Here is a 21,074-nt window from a genome sequence, read left to right as displayed (position 1 = left end):
AACTTTCCAAAATATCCATCGGCGAAACGGAAACCTTCCCTACTCACTACTCTCCTCCTCTAACCCTTCAAACCACCCACAAATCCTTTTGCAAACACCTCCATCTGGTGCGCTGCGAGGCCCACGACGCCTGCACCGTCCCCTGCTCTTTCCCGGCCGCCAGCACCAGTTCCCCATCATGGTTCATCGACACCAGCTCCACCCGCTCCGGCCTCCCCCAGCCGAAGTCCATCTCGTAGACTTTGAACCTCGGCGACGAGGAAGAGTGCATTATCCTCCCCGGTGGCAAACCCCTTACGCAGTCCACCCAGCCCTCGCAATCCCTCAGCGGCTCCTCCACGCCCGCTTTGATGGCCCGCCCGATCGCCGCGCAGGCGTTCGCGAGCCCGCCGGTCCCCGCGAGCTCCGACCCCGTGGCCTTGGCGAAGCACGTGCGGATGCAGTTCCCCGTGCAGCCCTCGTCGAGAGGCGGATCGATGCGAGCGCGGCAGTCCGCCATGAAGCCGAGGAGGATGACCTCGTCGGCCGCGACCGCTTTGGAGAAGCAGAGCCAGGCATGGGCGGTGATCACCGTGAACGTTGAAGGGGTTGGGATGGGTTCGTGGCTGAGCCCCATGCTCTGATGGACGGCTCGCTGCTTTAAGGATTGGATGGTGGCGCCGTCGAGCGTGAAGGTTATTCGTGTGAGACGCAGGCGGTCTTGGATGGAAGAACCGAGCAGTGCCACCTTGTTGTCAATTCCAGCATATCATTAATAGGGCAGGGAATTTTAGCGACGAAAACTGTTAGTCCAAAAAAGAGAAGAGAAAAAGAACGCATTGGGTGCCATGGCATGCAAAGAGTTTTGAGAGTTGAAAAATGCAAAAGGACATACGCACGCATAATATTCATAACATTCATAATATGAGGAAAGAAATGAAAGCAACAATAATAACATCCATAATATTATGAATATTTATAATATTCATAACATTCATAGCATCAAAAGTTTCAAAATAAGTTAAAAATTTTAGTCTTGATGTACGATAATATTATATTATATTAATATTGAAAAATAACATTATATATCATACATATTACAATAATATAGTGTTGACAGTATATTTTACATGATTATTATTAGTATTTTATTTAATTAACATAATATAAATAAAATATACTATATTAATATTAAATAATAATATTTTTTATACTGATATATCAATTTACTACATTGATAAGTATATATATCATATTAAATATCTTACTACAATTTTGTGTAATGGCATCATATTATAATATGGATATTAAAATTTTAATATGAAGCATTAAAGATGGTAATATTAGTATACCAATACTAATTAATACAATATAATTTTGATACTATAAAATATTATTATAGAAAAACTCTTACATTGGGTAGAGCCGGCGCCAGCTGCCTCAAGAACTGCCTGGAGATCTCCGGGCCACCAGCATGTCTGATTACAGCCCGATCATGTGATGGCACGGGCATCGATGGTGCGCTGTCCCCCCGACATGTTGCCACCACGCCTCCAAAAACCACCACAATCCATTGCCTTCCGTCAACACGTGGTGGGCGGTGAGCCCCACCGCGGCCCCTCCACCAGCAAACACCATCACCTGGACGGCTAGCATGGGCACCGGCAGCTTTGCGGCCTGGAGATCCGGCACGAGCTGGAGGAAGGACTCACAATCGTGGACCTCATCGCCGGCGAGGCGGCGGATGTCGAGATCCGACTCTGCCTCGACAAAGGCGACACTTGTTGGCTTTGTTTATCAACTTGATGAGATTTGGGAGGAGATTGTAGTGAAGAATGAGATGGAAAAATTGAGGGCTTTGGCATCTTTTTTTTATAGTCCTTCATTTGCTCCCTTTGTTGGTTAGTTGGAGTAGATGGCTTTTCATACCCACTTTCCATCAAATCTCAAATCTCTTGTGAAATGAAGAGGGTCTTCATCTTGATGCTCTAATATCATAATTTTCTTTATCAAAAATAGAAATAGAAGGTTGATTAATGCTCATACCCATATTGCTTGAATTTATCATGAAGTATCTTCTTGAATGATGCTCTCTTTTTCACTTGTTGTCTTCAAACTCAAATCTTGTTGATCTTTCTTGCTCTGATACCACTTTTATTGGCTTTGTTTACCAACTTGATAAGATTTGGGAGGAGATTGTAGTAGAGAATGAGATAAAAAAATTGGAGGAGAATCTAGATCTACGGTTCTTTCTTTCTTTTTTTTAGTACATAAAGCTTCTTATGTGTGAGGCTACCACATCTTATAAAAATTCATACATCAATACATAAACCACCATGACAATATGAGCTCAACCATATATGAGTCCATATATGAACCCAACATACAACTAAACCAAAACTTATATAATTTAGAAATTAAAAAGAACAAACATTATATTTTAACAATGCCATCCGTCGCGGCAGTGGAGCAGTCGATGACGATGTCGCCAAAGGTGGGGAGGTAGGTGAGTTTACCGACGAAGGGGTGGAAGAGGGAAAGGGTTCGAGAGAGGGAGGACCTGAAGGAATCGACGATGGAGGAGAAGGGGATGGCAGCATCGAGGTAGAGGAAGAGTCATTGCACGGGGGAGAGGATGATCCAGAAGGTTTCAAGGAAGGAGAGTGGTACGATGTCTCTCGGAGGAGGATACAGGCTGGTAGGGAGAGGGATGTGGGACTCATTAGTGATGAGCACACGAGGCATCTTGGAAGGGAAGGGAACACTGCTGAATGGATCAAGGCCTCTTGTTGGTGATTTATGGAGCGAGGACTCAGAGGAAGGGGTGGTGTGTGCTCTTACTTTTTTTAGAGAAACATAATAAAAAGTTGGGCGTTTACCCCATCCACATGCAGGCAAAATTTAAACCCACTCCAGTGATATTAATATTGGGAACAGATCTTCTGCTGTGCTTAAAAAATACCGTAAAATACTATACATGCTTCAAAAATATCCATCAAAAGATGAATGGCCGCACATGCTTACACGCGTGCATTAAAATACTAAGAAAAGAGAAATTGATAAATCTCAAAGATATTTGAATAGTTTAGATAAACATCACATAACCATACTTTTTTTGATGGATGTCCCAATATATGTACAGCACCGTGCAGTATTTTTTGAGTACCGCAGAGAATCCCATTCCATTAATACTATCAATTAAAGTAGTAGACACTCTCCAACCCATGTTATTGGCATCAACCTTCCATAATTGATAAAAACATGAAGGTCACCCATCTAAGATTTAATATGTGGTGTTATGAAGGAAATAGGTGGCACTTTGGAATCACTAGCAGGAGGAGGAAAAGACAATGGGCACAGTGTTGAAAATCAGAGATGGGAGAAGATAGAAGAAGAAAGAGAGGAAGATGTGATTTCGAAGAAAAGAGGAAAACTTTATTTTTCTTTCTTTTTCTTCATATTACAGCCTTAGAGATCCTTCTTATTTTATACAGGAGTTTTCATTATCTTCAAAGAAAGGTGATAACCTATTCTTGGTTATCCTCTAAATAAAGAAAAATCATTCATGGCTATTACCTAAATAGGAAAAGGCCATGGATGGAAAGATAGGGTAGGCAAGGCTGTCAACACTCCCTCTCAAGATGAGGCGAAGAAATCATGAAGTCTCATCTTGCTGCAAATCAAAGAAAACATATAACCACTGAGACCCTTCGTTAGAATGCCAATTGTTCTAAAGATTTAATAAATAATAAATAGATAACATTTTGATCTAGTTTTTCCTTGATGAAATACCGATCAATTTCTATATGCTTAGTTCAATCATGTTGAATAGGATTATTGACAATGTTAATAGCCGCCTTATTATCACAGAACAGAAATAGCGAAGAGGACTGAAAAAGATGTAACTCAATAAGCAGTTGTTTCAACCATAAGACCTCATAAATGTCTTGAGCCATAGCTCGGTACTCAGCCTCCTCACTAGATCGGGCAACAACATCTGATTTCTTACTATGCCAAGTCACAAGATTACCACCAATAAAAGTACAATGGCTTGAGATGGATCGACGATCATCTATGGAGCCTGCCCAATCAGCATTAGAGTAGACTTCAACTTTGAGATGTTTGTGATGAGAGAAAAGAAGACCACGCCCTAGGCAACTCTTAAGATATCGAAGAATTCTATATACAGCTTTCCGATGGCGTTCACAGGGATCATGCATGTACTGACTCACAACACTAACTACAAAGGCTATGTCAAGTTTTGTATGAGATAGATAGATCAGTCTACCAACAAGACGTTGATATCACTCATAGTCAACTCGTTACTACTATCAGTAGTAAGACGATGATTCTACTCGATAGATGTGATAGCAGATCGACAACCCAATATTTTCGTCTCAGTCAATAAATCCAGGATGTATTTTCGTTGAGAAAAAAAGATGCCATGAGACAATCTGGCTACTTCAATCCCAAGAAAGTACTGCAAGTTTTTCAGATATTTGACTTCAAAATATTATACCAATTGAGTCTTCAAACAGGCCAATTCTGAGAGATCATCATCAGTAAGAATAATGTCATCAACATAAACAATTAGGATAGCAATCTTGCCTTTATTATGATAGAAGAATATAGTATGATCTGTATTACTCTAGTGATAATCAATTTCGAGCATGGCACGACGGAAGCGATCAAATCATGCTCTGGATGACTGCTTTAGTCTATAGAGCGACCGACGCAGTCCGCAAATCTTGCCAGCAGTTTTTGTACTAATGAATCTGGGAGGAATCTCCAAATACACCTCTCCTTGAAGATCATCATGTAAAAAAGTATTTTTCATATCTAGTTAGAATAAACTCCAACCGAGATTTGTCGCACAAGAAATGAGGGTCCGAACTGTGTTGATCTTGGCTACAGGGACGAAAGTCTTCTCATAATTAATGCTGTACGTCTGTGTATATCCTTTGATAACTAAACGAGCTTTGTAGCGATCAACTTTACCCTCAGGAGTTTGTTTCACAGTATAGACCCATTTGCAACCCACTGATTGTTTTCCAGCAGGTAAGAGAATCAATTCCCAAGTCTTATTTTTTTTCAAGGCTCGTATTTCTTCAAGCATTGCTTCCCTCCACTTAGGATCTATCGTAGCATCCTTCCAGTGCATTGGTATAGAGATAGCTTCTAACGATACAATAAATGACCTATATGTAGGTGATATAGACTTATAGAAAATAAAATTAGCAATATCATAACGATATCGAGAAGGAATAATATGAGAATGAGAAGCTTTTCTACGAGCAATAGGCAGATTCAAGATAGGATCAGGAGGAAGAATATCACCATTGTCAAATGAGAATGCTAAAGCTGAGTCAGAGGAAGACTGTTGGATGGCGATAGAATGCACAATAGGCTCAGTCGAAGACTCCCCCTATCGATTAGAGTCACTGTCCAGCTGTTCATCAGTTTGCTCTTGTTCCTGCTCAGTCTCCTCAGTTACTATAATCTTTCCTTCTCAACCAGTAGCTCTAGAAGGGATACTAGGAGAGCAAATAAACTGTTAGGCTAAAGGTAGTTGAGTAGCTGGCTGAATTGTTGAAACACTATCAAAGAAGGCTTTGATGCACGTTATCAGGGCACCAAAAATAAACCCAATTCTAACTTATTACGTAGCTAGGGTGAATCAAGATCGTATCCATAGGGATCTCAGATAATTATTTTATAATAGAAGAAAAAAAGAATCAATTTTAATTAATTATTAAGAATTTAATTCATAAAAAAAATCGAATAAGAAAGAAGCTTTGAAAATTCAGAATCCACCGTCCAAAATAGATTTTATTGTCTTTTATTTTTATATAGCAATGAAGATATTTGTAATTAAGATGCAGTGTAATTTACCTCAGATAGGCATGAACTGTGCCTTTGGATTATGGCTCATCTGTCCAGAATATAGATTACTTTATCTCAACTACAAGTTAGAGATTTGAACTGAAAATACAACAATCTATCTCTCCTAAGCACGCACCATACCTATAGATCACGGCATGTCTGTGAAGTGTATAGGTTGTGCACGCTGAATTCAAACCTCTAAAGGAAGAAGAAAGAATATCAAATAAATATGAAGCATTAAAGAATTCTTCATTTTATTGCATAGGAAATGAATACAAGAAAAAGAAAATAAATCTGTGTTGCAGGTTTCATCGTCTTTCCGAGTTGAAAAAGTCTAGCTTTTCATGGAACTCTTGTTCACTGATATCCTAAAATTGAAGAGAGTCCTGGGCAGCAGCTGAAAAATGTCTGACAGCAGCAGAAGGAGGGATGATGGCGCCAGAAAGAAAGGGTTTTGGTGTGGAGAAGGATGGTGGCTATGTGGAGAAGAGATGAAACAATAGTAGCTGGAATGGTTTTTAGGTGGAGAAGAAGGATGGCCGACTTGTGCTGTCGAAGGAAAAAAAAAAATCTTCCCCCTCCGTTTTCTCTTCTACGACTTTTCTTTTAAAAGCGCGTGTTTGTTCCGCATTTGCTTCGCGTCCCCAACAGTCTTCGCGTCGGTTCCACCTGTTTCAAACTTCAAAAATTCATCGTCTTGCCAACATTCGCGTTGGTTCCACTCGCTTCGTCAGCTCCCGCGTGTAATGCCTCCGCGTGTTTATTCTGAGAGCTTGGTCCCAAAAAAAAGCGTTTGGCCCATTCCCAACCGATGTGCCAGCGCACGCCCATTCGAACTCCCATGCCCAAGCCTCACGAAAAGTCCGTTCGGGTCGCTATTATTTTGTCCCACTCCCAATTGAATCCACCGAACCACACTAAAGCCCAGGTGCCCACATCTCATTTCAAGCAACAGCCAAGCTCCCTATTTTTTAAATACAAATGGGCCCACTTCATTTAATGCTCCAAACAAGATTTCAAACAATGTCTTCCTCTTTTAAATTTTGATGTATCCTTTTCCTTTTTTCCTTATTTATCCTTCCTCCTTGTTGGTTCTTTCTGTGTGCATGCATGTAACTTCTTTGTGATGCTCCAGAACTCATTAGATTCCGTACACGGCCTAATTGCGTGAGCCCATTCAAACCAATTAAATTGAATTTATTAATTATCTACAAAATAAATTAAAAATATTAAATTTTTAATAAATAAAATTATATGCTTCTAGTGATTTAAATTAAGTGTTTATCACATCCCCTATTTGAATCTTACTTGTCCTCAAGTAAAATAGATAAATCAGTAGTGTGTATAGACTTGTCCTTGAATTAAAAGTTATCTTGATAGTTCTAAGGTCAGATGATATCTGACTAGACTATTAAAATAATACTTCATCGGATTATCAATTCTACCCATCTAATAGTTGAGTGAAGTCCATAGAATTTTTAGAGTTTTTCTTTCACCAACTTTTCACTTCATTCTTTAAGTTTTCTAACTTGTTGTAGGCTTAGTATAGTATCTTTTTGTAATTTAATCCATTTATTCTTTCTCTCTCTTTTTTTTAAATGTATAGTTAGTGCAATGTCCTAATCCCTTAAGCTTTCTAGTTGACCCATGTAACGAGCTTTAGGCAATGACTCCCAAACCAATTGGTTTTAGGACATTAAGTGCAGAGTACCTCTTAGACTTACTTACTCGAGTCAAAAAGCTACGAGTTAAGATTGACTCTACAACAGGTTTCTTTATATTCTCATCTTGTGACGCGAACAACAACACTTACTTAGACGAAGGGGTCCGATTACTCAGTGAAAAATACTAAAAATCTATTTTATTAATTTGGATAAACTTTAACTTCAAAGTGGATTTTTTTTTTTTTTTGCAAACTTTGACTTTTCCACTTATACCTTCATGAAGTAGATTCCTTATTAAGATCATTGGGTAGAAGGTTCTAGAATTACTCCAAAATTTATTCTGATCCAAACTCTATCATTTATTGAATTTTTTTAATAATTTATCCTTAATATTTCTAAAATTATCTAAACCGTTAATCATTCTTTAATTAAATGCCTGATTAACTTAATTCGAGATAGAATCTGGTACATAAAACTGATTATAATCATATTTTGAGATTGATTAATTTAATTATTCTTCCCCCATCTTTATTTCCATTGTCCCCAATGGAAGAAGAGAATAAATAGAATAAAATAGAGAAAGAAATTATAAAGAAAGATACCACCTGAATCTGATGTGCTCGTTTATTGTCAGGTGAGAGATTCTTCCTTTGCGAGTGTGATTTGTTCATGACTCTATCTGGGTCTTAGATGGGATGCTCCCCCAATTTGTTTAATTGTCGTTCTCAGATTTTCCTATCAAAAGAAAAGAAGATAGATGAAATGCATAAGCTGAGTTGCCTCACAGGAGCGCTAAGTTTAAATCTTCAGCCAGACTGTGCTGAGTATTATTCTATTGGATCCATTAGATTAACAGATTCAATTAGCTCCCCATCATTGATTCCTTCCAGATATTCTTTCAGATGCTGGCCATTTACCTAAAAGTGTTCCTTTATTTAGGATCTCTGAGTTTACAGCTCCATGGGAAAATAACTGGGTCACGATGAAGGGTCCGTCTCAGTATGAGCGAAGTTTTTCAGAGAAAAGATGCAACCTAAAATTGAAGAACCATACTTTCTGATTGGGCTCGAATATTTTTCATGCAATGAATTTATCATGGTATACTTTAGTTCAGGCTTTATAAATTTTAGCACTTTCATACGCTTCATTGCGTAGCTCTTCTAACTCATTCAATTGGAGTCTCCTATTAGAACCTGTAGTTTTCATATCAAAATTAAATTTTCGTATGGCCAAAATGCATGATGTTCTAATTCGACTAGTAGATGATAAGCTTTTCTAAAGACAAGTTGGTACAGAGACATTCCTATGGGTGTTTTAAAAGCCGTACGGTAAGCCCATAGCGCATCATCCAAGCATGCTGACCAATCTTTTTATCAGGCCTTACTGTTTTTCAAGAATATACTTGATCTCCCTATTGGAGACTTTAACTTGGCCACTTGTTTGGGGATGATAAGGCATAGCAACTTTATGGGTTATTCATATTTTTTCATTAAATTTTTAAAGTGCTTATTCGTGAAGTGTTACCCCCGTCACTTATGATAGCTCTTGGGCATCCAAACCGACTAAAGATATGTTGAATGAACTTAATCACAACTTTGTGATCATTGGTTCTGGTTGCTATTATCTCTATTCATTTTGAAACATAGTCTACTGCGATCAAAATATACTCAAATCCAAATGAGGAAGGAAAGGTCCATTAAATCAATCCCCCAAACATAGAAAATTTCTACGACAAGAATAGGGACAGGGGCATCATATCTTTCCTTGAAATATTTTTTGTTTGTTGGCATCGTCTGCAATTACGGCTGAATTCATGTGCATCTTTGAATAGTGTCGGTCAGTAAAATCCATTCTGCAACACCTTTGCTGCAGTTTTTCTTTCACTAAAATGTCCCCCACATGCCAGCGAGTGACAGAAGGTAAGAATACTTTGGACTTCACTCTCGGGGACATAATGTCGGATCACTTGATCTGAGCAATATTTGAACAACTTTGGTTCTTCCAGAAATAGTATTTTACTTAGGAAAAAAATCTGTTTTTCTCTTGTTGGGTCCAGTGAGATGGGATCTATCCCATGTCAAGTAATTGATTATATGAGTGAACCAAGGAAGAACAGTGGAAGAGATTGAAAAGAGTTGTTCATCTGAAAACCTATCTTTGATCGCTTCTTTATTGTGTTCTATCAGATCCTAAAATATGATCTGCTACCAAGTTTTCGGAACCTTTTTTGTCTAAAATTTCTAAATCAAATTCTTGTAATAGAAGGATCTATCTAATCAGCCTTGATTTTGTATCCTTTTTGATAGCAGATGTTTCAGTGTTGCATGATCAGAGTATACTAGGATCTTAAAGCCCAGAAGGTATGATTTAAATTTTTCTAAAGCAAACACAACTGTAAGCAACTCTTTTTCGATCGTGGTATAATTCAATTGGACATTTGAAAGAGTTTTGCTTGTATAATATATTACATACAGTTCTTAATTAAACCTTTGCCCTAGGACTGCCGCTATAGCATAATCAGAAGCATTGTAAATAATTTCGAACGGTAAGGTCCAATCCGGAGGTTTTATGATCGATGTAGTGATTAAGGCAGTTCTAAGCGTATTGTAAGCAGCCAGGCAATCTTCATTAAAATTGAAAGAATTTTTCTTGGCTAGGAGGTTGCACAAGGGTCGTGAGATTTTGCTAAAATTTTTAATGAAATGCCTATAGAAACTTGCATGGCCTAAAAAGGATCGTACTTGTTTAATCGAGATTGGGGGAGGTAATTTCGAGATTACTTCAATCTTGGCTTTATCTACTTCGATCCCTCGCTCAGATACAATATGTCCGAGCACGATTCTCTCACGAACCATAAAATGGCTTTCTCCCAACTTAAAATTAGATTTGTTTCCACACATCGTTGAAGGACCTTGGTAAGGTTCTAAAGATAGTCATCAAAGATAGGGCCGAATATCGAAAAATCATCCATGAACATCTCTAAAATTTATCAACCATATCAGAAAAGATGGCCAAAATACACCATTGAAAAGTGGCAGGTGCATTACAGAGACCGAACGGCATAGTCTGAATGTGAATGTTCCAAATGGGCATGTAAAGGTGGTATTTCCTTGTTAGTAGGGAACATCGGAACCTGGTTATATCCTGAATATCCATCCAGAAAATGGAAAAACTTTGTCCTGCTAGCCGTTCTAAGATTGGTCAATAAAAAACAAAGACAAGTGATCTTTTCTAGTAACGACATTCAGCTTGCGGTAGTCCACACATACTCGCCAACCAGTTATTGTACGAGTAGGAATTAACTCACCCTCGTCATTCTCTACTATAGTAATACCTGATTTCTTAGGTACTACTTGGATTGGACTAACCCATTGGCTATCCGAAATCGGGTAGATGATACAGCATCAAGCCATTTTACTACTTTTTTCATAACTTTCCGTATATTCGGATTCAATCTTCATTGCATGTCCCTACGTGGTTTGGCCTCAGCCTCACAGTGAATGCGATGCATTCAAACAGAAGGATCTATATCCTTTAGATCGGCAATCGTCTATCCTATGGCTTCTTTATGCTTTTTGAGCACCCCTACAAGTTGTTCTTCCTAGTCAGTGGTTAGGTCGGATGTAATGATCACTGGTAGGGTATCATTAGGTTCGAAAAAAGAATATTTCAGCATGACAGGAAGAGATTTTAGCTCTAGGATAGGTGGTGCTTCTAAAGATGGTACTAGAGGGCTTGATTGAGTCGATAATTGCTCATATTTTACAGTCCAAGAGAGAATGGTATTAAACTTGGGAGGTTCTAGAAAAGCATGTACTTCTTCAGTGTACCCATCGATATCAAAATTATCTTCTTCAAGATGTGTTAGGCATGCCTGTAAAGGATCTGAGTTGAGCAAGGCAGGGGCGTTATCTTCTACAACTTCCTCTAGCATGTTGATCTCGTTATGATCGTACGTGGGTGGTTCCTGAGATGCATTGAAAATATTCAATCTCAGCTTCTTGTTTCTTGAAGATACATCCATAACCACGGTCCTACAATTTATACAAGCATTAGCGGTTGCTAGGAAGGGTCTTCCTAGGATGATTGGTATTTGGCTGGAGTTGCTATCAGATTCCATATTCAGCACAAGAAAGTCAACAGGAAAGTAGAATTCATCTACTTTCACCAACACATCTTCTAGCATTCCATGGGGTACCTTAATGGATCGATCTGCTAGTTGTAAGATCACCGTCGTAGGTTTTAACTCTTCAAATCTAAATAGATCATAAACAGAGCTCGGGAGAAGGTTGACGCTTGCACTCAAATCTAATAATGCCTTTTTAATCGTGAGATCCCCATGCACAGAATATAATTGGGGTACCTAGATCCTTTAGTTTGGGTGGGGTAATTTGCTGAAAAACTGAGCCGGCCTGCTTAGTTAGGTGGATTTTTCTTGGTATCTGTGTCTTAAATTTTTATTTTTGTATGCACAGATCCTTAAGAAATTTGGCATATGCAGGAACTTACTTAATGGCATTAAGAAGGGATAAGTTTATCTGAATCTGTTTGAAAAGTTCTAACATTTCATTCATCTTAATACCCTTCTTGTCGAGAGACAGAAGGGATTCTAAAGCACTGAAAAATGGAGTCTTAGGTGCAGGTGTTGGGTTAACAGATTCTTCCCTCTCTTTCGATTTCTTCTTTTCTCATGTGGCTGGCATTGGTAGCTCTGGTTGCTGGGTTACGTCAGGTTGATTTAAGATTTTTTTGCTTCTAAGGGTTATAATCGATTTGGCATGTTCGGAAAAAGTTTCAGGACTAGTGGAGCTCTCAGCCATGTACTGTCATTTTGGGTTATTGATGGACTGACTTGATAATTTACCTTCCTCTCTTCTACTAAAAGAAGTTGCTAACTGATCTATCTAGGTTTCTAGCTTTGCTATTGATTGCGTATGGGAGTGAAGGAGTTGGGTGTTCATTTCTAGTCCTTTAAGTGCTTGCAGCATCTTTTCTTCAAAAGTCAAGCTATGGGTACTTGGGATGGGTTGAGGAGGGTTCTGACATTGTGACTGGGATGGATGCTTAGAAGTCGCACCCGGATAACCTGATCCTTGTTGCACCGGAGGAACCATTGGTTGTGGTTTTCATGAAAAATTCGGATGGTTCCTCCATCCTGGGTTGTATATAGTAGAATAGAGATTGTTCGTGCTAGAATAAAGATTGTTCCCTAGTCTATGAGTGGTTTGGGCTTGATGGACTTGCTCTTGTACATATTCAGAAAACTATGGTACGGTTGGACACTCACTCACAAAGTGAGTGGGGCTCAAACATAGTGCCCATATATCTTGCATCTGACTAGATGGAGAAAGAGAATGTCCTATACTTAATAATCAATTTAACTTTTGGGACAATTCATCTACCTTATGATGGATATCTAGGGCATTTCCTACTTCATAGATTCCACCCCTCTTTGGGTTTAACATGGGTTTGTCTCTAATAAAGGCAGACATATGATATAATAAATTTTTACTTAAAGTTTCAAACAGTTGCCATGCCTCATCTTCACTTTTGAGAATAAATATCCCACCGCATGATGCATCAACCATTTGTCGGTGTCTTTAAGATAGCCCATCATAAAAATATTGGACTAACTGCTACTTGAGTACAGTATGGTGGAGATATTTTCTAATAAATTTCTTTAATCTCTCCCATGTTTCATGAAATATTTCTCCATCTAATTGGAAAAAACTAGTGAAGGCTTTTCTTATTTGATTAGTTTTTTCTATGGAGAAATATTTCTTGAGAAATTCTTTTTAGAGCTAGTCCCAAGTTGATATAGTCATGAAATCCAAAGTATGTAGCCAATATTTGGCTTTGTCCTTAAATGAGAAAAAAATAATTTTAACCTAAGGGCATCATCAGAGAAATTATGAATCTTGATTGTTGAGCATATCTCAAGAAATTCGTCAAGATATTTATAACGATTCTTGTTACTAAGTCTATAAAATGAGGATAATATTTGGATTATACTGGCTTAATTTCATATTAGATGGCCTCTATCGGGGGCACTTGAATACAAGGAGAGTAGGTATATGTGGAAGGAGTAAAATGCTTCTTCAACTGTCTAGACGGATCATTCTTCTGATTTCGGTCCATATTTCTACGTTTGTTAGCTCTAAAGGTTCTTTCTATTTCTGGATCAAAAGGTGGAATTTTTGGTCGTAACAATCTACGACCAAGCATACACTCTAAATTATCTTAGAGCAAAAAAAAATTCAATTTTTGTAGGATTTTTTTTTTCTGAAGTGAGAAAAGCGTAAGAGAGATCTAAAGAGAAATGCCTAAGAGTTCTTAATCTAAGTTAAAGTTTTTTTTTAAAGTTTTTCAAACACTTACTCAAACAAATTATTTCTATCCTAGATTACTTTAAATCTAGACAGCTCCTAACTGCCAAGACTGTCTTGGAGCTCTCTAAGTCAGAAACCAACTAACTAACTAGCCAGATAAGGGTAAGATCGATGGGAGGCTCCTCGTGCTTTCGTAACGAACCTAATTAGAGAACCACCTTTCTTCGGACTCTTGTTCCTGAACCCTTTTTCTAGACACCAGTCAACTAGTCAATCCTGACCCGATCCAACTCTGCCGAGTGCCTTATCCTAGTGGGCTCGAACACCTTAGTGGTCAACGTCTAATTAATTTTAAGTTAGGCTTAGGGATGCAAAATGAAGATTATGGTTTGTAGGCTAAGGAAGGATGATCAAATCCCCACCTTATCTGATTAATGAGTTAAGTGTCCTTAAAATTAATTATGGATATGCAATGCAAAACAAATAAGGTGCCCAATCGAGTTAAAAATTTTTATATTTTCGATTACGGTATATTAACTAAGGATTTTTTTTTTAAGCTTTGCAGAAAAAAATAAATTTAAGTAACTAATAAATCAGTAAGCTAAAAAAAATAACTTAATCTAAAATAAAAAAGAAATTCTTAAAATTATAAAGCACTAAATTAATTATGCAAATAAGTTAATTTAGTTAGGAAGCAATAAATCTATTATAAAAAAATTAAAGCAAAAAATAAAAACTAAAAAGCTGAAAAATATATGTTTTTTTTTTCAAATTAATTATGCCAAGATCCTCGGTAATGATGCTAAAATTTGATGCACAGTGTCAGAGCATCAAAAATAAACCCACTTCTAACTTATTACATAGCTAGGATGAATCGAGATCGTATCTATGGAGATCTCAGGCAATTATTTTATAATAAAAAATAATAATTTTAATTAATTACTAAGAATTTAATTCGCGAAAGGAATCAAATAAGAAAGAAACCTCGAAAATTTAGAATCCACTGTGCAAAATAGATTTTACTGTCTTTTACTTTTATGTAGCAACGAAAAGATTTGTAATTAAGATGTAGTGTAATTTATCTCGGATAGGCACGAGCCGTATCTTTAGATTATGGCTCATTTGTCCAGAGTATAGATTACTTTATCTCAACTACAAGTTAGAGATTTGAACTAAAAATACAACAATCTATCTCTCCTAAGCACGCATTATACCTGTAGATCACGGTATGTCTGTGAAGTGTATAGGTTGTGCACACTGAATTCAAATCTCTAAAGGAAGAAAAAAGAATATCAAATAAACATGAAGCACAAAATAATTCTTTATTTCATTGCATAGGAAATGAATATAAGAGAAAGAAAATAAATCTGTGTTGTAGGTTTCATCATCTTTTCGAGTTGAAAAAGTCTAGCCTTCCATGAAACTCTTGCTCACTGACATCTCGGGGCTGAGGAGAGTTCTGGGCAGCAGCTGAAAAATATCTGACAGCAGCAGAAGGAGGGATGATGGCATCAGGAAAAATGGGGTTTTGATGTGGAGAAAGATGGTGGCTACGTGGAGAAGAGACGAAACAATGATAGCTGGAATGGTTTCTAGGTGGAGAAGGAGGATGGCCGACTTGTGCTGTCGAAGAAAAAAAAAAAATCTCCCCCCTCCCTTTTCTCTTCTACGACTTTTCTTTTAAAAGCTTCATATTGCGTGCTTGTTTCGCATTTGCTTCGCGTCCCTAACAGTCTTCGCATCGGTTCCACCTGTTTCAAACTTCAAAAATTCATCGGCTCGCCAACATTCGTGTTGGTTCCACTTGCTTCGTCAGCTCCCGCATGCAATGCCTCTGCGTGTCTATTTCGAGAGCTTGGTCCAAAACAAAAAAATGTTCGGCCCATTCCCAACTGATGTGCCAGCGCACGCCCATTCGAACTCCCGTGCTCAAGCATCACGAAAAGTTCGTTCGGGTCGGTATTATTTTGTCCCACTCCCAATTGAATCCACCGAACCACACTAAAACCCAGGTGCCCACATCTCATTTCAAGCAACAGCCAAGCTCCCTATTTTTTAAATACAAATGGGCCAACTTCATTTAATGCTCCAAACAAGATTTCAAACAATGTCTTCATCTTTTAAATTTCTGATGTATCTTTTTCCTTTTTTCCTTATTTATCCTTTCTTCTTATTGGTTCTTTCCGTGCGCATGCATGTAACTTCTTTATGCTCCTGAACTAATTAGATCACACACACAGCCCAATTGCGTGAGCCCATTCAAATCAATTAAGATGAATTTATCAATTATCTATAAAATAAATTATAAAGTATCAAATTCTTAATAAATAAAATTATATGCTTCTAGTGATTTAAATTAAGTGTTTATCAGGCTCCAGTCTCTTGAAAAGTGACATCCATGCTGACAAATACCTGTCTTTCAAGAGGATAATAGCATTTATAACCCTTTTGAGTTGCAGGATAGTCCACAAAGATACACTTCAGAGCTTTTGGATCAAGTTTGCCGACTGTAGGACGATGATCTTGGACAAAGCACATACATCCGAATATCCGAGGAGGTACAATAAAAGATGACTCCCCCTGTAAGTATTCAAGTGGTGCCTTGTACTCCAAAGTTCAAAAAGGTATCCGATTAATCAGATAAGCTGCAATGAGAACTGTCTCGTCTCATAAGATTTTTGGAACCTGCATAGCAAATAACAAAGTTCTTGAAACTTTCAAAAGATGTCAATTTTTTTGTTCAGCAACACCATTCTGGGCTGGAGTGTCAACACAAATAGTTTGATGGATAATTTCATGAGTAGTTAGATACTCACAAAACTCCTTATGCATATATTCTATGCCATTATCAGATCTCAATACTTTAATTTAGGCACTAAACTGGGTACCAACTAATTTATGAAATTCTTTGAAACAGCATATAACCTCATTTGTAGCCTTTAGAAGATATACCCAAGTTACTCTACTATAACAGTCAATAAAAGTCACAAAATAATGATGTCCAGAAGTAGAGACAGTACTACAGGGTTCCCATACATCAGAGTGAACAATTTCAAATGGTTTATTACTATGAGTTCCTGAAGTCGAATAATTATTTCAAGTGTGCTTAGCATATTCACACGCATCACAAACTAACTGTTCTTTAGCACAAGAATTATTAAAACTAGGAAATAGTCTTGATAACACCGAAAAAGAGATATATCCAAGTCTATGGTGCTGTAACCGAAGTTCATTCAAGGGATCAGTAGATAATGAAACAACCATACTAGCTTTCTGATAGTTTTGTAGCTTCCTGTCATCCAGATAGTAAAGCCCATTATGCATTTTACCATGTCCAATCGTCTCTCCCATTGTTAGCTTCTGAAAAACACAATAAGTAGGAAGGAATGTAACTTTGCAATTCAGATCATTTGTAATGGAATAGATAGACAATAGATTAGTGAAAAAACTAAAGACATGCAAAGCAGAAGACAGTTTTATGGTTGGTGTACAGGTGATGGATCTTTTTCCGAACACAGGTTGAAAATAGCCATCAGCTATACGAATTTTTATCAGAACATAATGAGTAAGACAAAAATTTATCAAAATTATCAATCATATGCATATTGGCACCAAAGTCTATGACTACATCTTATTAGTAAAGGTATCAAGGGTTAATGCACTAGACCTAATATGAGAGAGATTGGATTGTGCAAAATGAGAGTAGAAAATTGAAGGAGAACTGAAGGATTTGCTAGGCAAACCGTTAGTAGAAGGAGCACTGCCAGAAGGAACATTAAGATGGTCTATAATTCGGCAGAGCATCTCATCAGTAGATAATGAACTCCCAGCATTAACAGGTGGAGGAGTTGTTGCTTTTGTAGACAAAACACCTTTCTCTGTATGCTCAGAAAGATTGGCTTGATGATGATCAATAGCTATACCAGAATGTCCTCTTCCTCGATGACCACCTCTAGTATAACCAGAGGGATGGTCATGTAGCTACCAACAGGTATCACGAACATGCCTCATTTTATTGCAATAGGAGTATATCCGCATATCTCGACTACCATGTTCACGAGATTGTTGAGATTGTGACTGGGGCTGGATAACCATTGTAAAGCAGATAGTATTCGGAACAACCATCACACGACGATGAGTCTTTTCACTCAGAATCAGAAAGAAGACTTGCTCAAGGGGAGGCAGATCTGTACTTCAACGTAGAATCTGAATCTTGATTGGATCAAATTTATCATTGAGTCTAGCAAGAAAATCAACAATTCGCTCTTCATCAGTGAATTTCTTAAACATAATAGTATCTTAAACATCAATTTGTGCATCTATTTTATTTAAAATATTTGAATGGATGGCCTGATAAAAATTTTATTATGCTACTTTAATTATTAAAAGATATATTTTCTGAGAGCATTGCTTTGCCAACTTTTTTTATGAAACCAAAAGTTAGTAAATAATTAGATCTTGGATATGAGAAGATTCATAATTGTCCAAATGACTATATATTATATTTAGATAAAAATACTAATCAAGAATCATACAATGTCTGTTGATCTTTAGGATGGGCATCACATAAAAAAGATAAGGATGATGTATTGAATGAAATGGATGCTATTCAGAATAACAAAAAATTGACTAAAATTTTATGTTATTTTTTTTAATATCTAGATTGAAAAGGATCTATGCATCATCGAAGACAGCTTCATCAATGAGATGACATAATGAAGATCGTACCAAAGATGGAATATTAAGACACCCTGTTGATAGTTTAGAATGAAAAAAATTTGATAATAGACATCTTGATTTTGTCTCAATATTCGCAGCATTAGATTAGTTTAGCTACTGATGACTTCAATCCATTTTAGACATTGAGTTTCTACTTATAGTACTTGACTGGTTGTTCTGATTCTATATAATTTGCCATCATGGATATATATGAATAATTTTACTTATTTTATCAATGGGTATTCTAGGCGATAAAGATTCAGAAAATGATATTGATATCTTTTTACAATCTTTAATAGAAGAATTGAAACTATGTGGAAGGATATGAAATAATTTGATACTTGCAGTGATAAGACATTCAACTGAGGATAGCTTTATTTAGACTATCAATAATTTTTCTATATGCCAATAAATTGTAGATGGGACCAAAAAGGGGCATATTGCATGTCCTCTTATAGAACTTCTATCCCATTTTATTGGTTAGAATATGGATGGATTATTCTAACTATACGGGCCATCATTGATCATTGAAGCCGATCATTTATTTCGATTTCAATAAGATATATTTGATGGTACTATAGAATTATGATCTGCCTCATATACACATCAGGAATTGAAGTTCTTAGATAAATGCATAGCACAATTACACATATGATAAGGTTTCTAAGTTTCTAAAAATAAAAAGAAAGATGTTGAAAGCTCAATGAATGAAGGGTTAATAGAGATGTCACAAATCGCAATCTTGATGCAGGAGTTTTTGAGGATGCTTATGTGCCTGCGACGATCTTATGCCTACGCATCTAGCATTTTTCGTCTTTGCGTGAGAGCTTGGTGCCAATGACGAGCTTGTGCCTACGGTATCTTGCACTTCGACGGCATTCTGAGGGTCTGATTAATTATCTTCGGAGGTTTTCTAAGGGTCTCCCTCCACTTCTCGTGCGATTCAGGCTCTGCAGAGGTCTAATAAGTTAGCCCGCCTCAGAGTTATCGAGGTCTTCTCGAGGGTCTGGTAGTTAGCCCTCTGGAGGTTCCTAAGGGTTTCCTTCGCTTCTCATGCAACTCGAGCTTGCAGGAGTCTGATAGTTAGTCCTGCTCAGAGTCTTGAGATTTCTCGAGGATCTGGTAAGTTAGTCTCACATTAATTGACCATAGTTTAATTTAGGATCTTAGTAGAAGGAGGAGGCAACTCTTGGAGAACTCGGGGTGCCAATCACAATTGGATGGCCTGTGATTTTATTTTCATGAAGGTAGTTACATCATTGGTAATGTTGCTGAGATTCACCTAGTTTCATAGTTTGGAAATTGGAGTCCCGTCGAGCTACTTTAGCCTATAAGTTCTTGGATGTGCCACTTCATCCATTCGGTAAGGACCTTCATTGGGCAATAGCCTTCCTTCTAGCGCCTTCTCGATAGGTTGTGAGACTTTGGCTCACCACAGCATCAGATCACCAGATCAAAGTTGATCATCAGACAAAAGATCTACATGTTTCTACAAAAAACTAATTAGTCGATATTTGGTTACCTCGTCTATATGTGAGCCAGTTTTTACCATCCAACTTGGATTCTCCTTCCTTAGCAGGACATCTAAAAAGTCCTCGATTGGTCGTAAACTTCATCATCAGATAGTAACTTGAGACGTTAGCTTTCAAAGTTCTCAAGTTGAGATGATCGAGGATGGCATTGTAAGCTGGGGGACTGCACTGATCAGATGATCCCCCAGTAATCATGTGAATTTCTCCTCGGATGGGTCGCTCTTCTTCTGCCATTTGCCCTCCGACCTGCTGTCGTTCCTGTTGCATTGGTGCTTACTATGACTGAGGCTGAGGGAGAGATTGCTAAGGCAGAGGAGGCGGCCGCTGAACTCTCAGAGCTCGATGTCGAGGGGCCGCTATTCGAACAAAATGATTTAGCCACTCTTGCCTGACAAGCCTCTTGATCTCATCATGAAGCTGGTGGCAGTCTTCAATATCGTGACCGTGGTCACGATGGCAAAAGTAATAACTATTCGGGTCTTGACGGCATTCCGACCTTGTTTTCATCAATCGAAGCTCAGGCTCAAGCCCCACTTGTAACAACACCTTCCTCCGAGGAACATTCAGGGATGTGTAGTTATCGTACTACCCAAAAGGTGACGGTTGTCGAATCCTTAAGGGAGGACTGCGGGATCGACGATTTCGACCCCCATTATTTCGCCTCAGAAGCGGGGACCTGGAGCACTGGCATCTTTTCTCCTCTCGCCTTGGACGGCGCTCCTTACTAGATCCGTCATGGCTGAATCGATAGGAGTATCATCGGCAAAGGCCTCTTCCATGCGGGCATACTTCTCCACATGGACAAGCATATCCGAAAGATCCTGAGGATAAGTCTTAACTAACAATTTTTTCAAGTCGTTCTTCAAGAGACCGCTCATCATTGCCACCATCGCGGTCGACTGGTCCAAATTTTGAACTTTCAGGATCACCATGTTGAATCTATTAATAAAAGAGTGGATTGACTCACC

The 21,074-nt window shown here is 38.0% G+C and overlaps 1 non-coding gene across 1 annotated transcript; it reads left to right on the top strand.

Annotated features, from left to right (window-relative positions):
• Positions 1-13,173: 13,173 nt before the first annotated feature.
• LOC114914404 (small nucleolar RNA R71) lies at positions 13,174-13,279 on the top strand. The gene has a single exon (XR_003801452.1). It is a non-coding gene; the product is annotated as a small nucleolar RNA R71 (small nucleolar RNA).
• Positions 13,280-21,074: the final 7,795 nt, after the last annotated feature.

The sequence above is a fragment of the Elaeis guineensis genome, chromosome 7 (assembly GCF_000442705.2).
Source record: "Elaeis guineensis isolate ETL-2024a chromosome 7, EG11, whole genome shotgun sequence".
Taxonomy (NCBI): Eukaryota; Viridiplantae; Streptophyta; class Magnoliopsida; order Arecales; family Arecaceae; genus Elaeis; species Elaeis guineensis.
The sequence above is the reverse complement of the archived record's forward strand: the minus strand, read 5'-3'. Positions and strand labels throughout refer to the sequence as shown.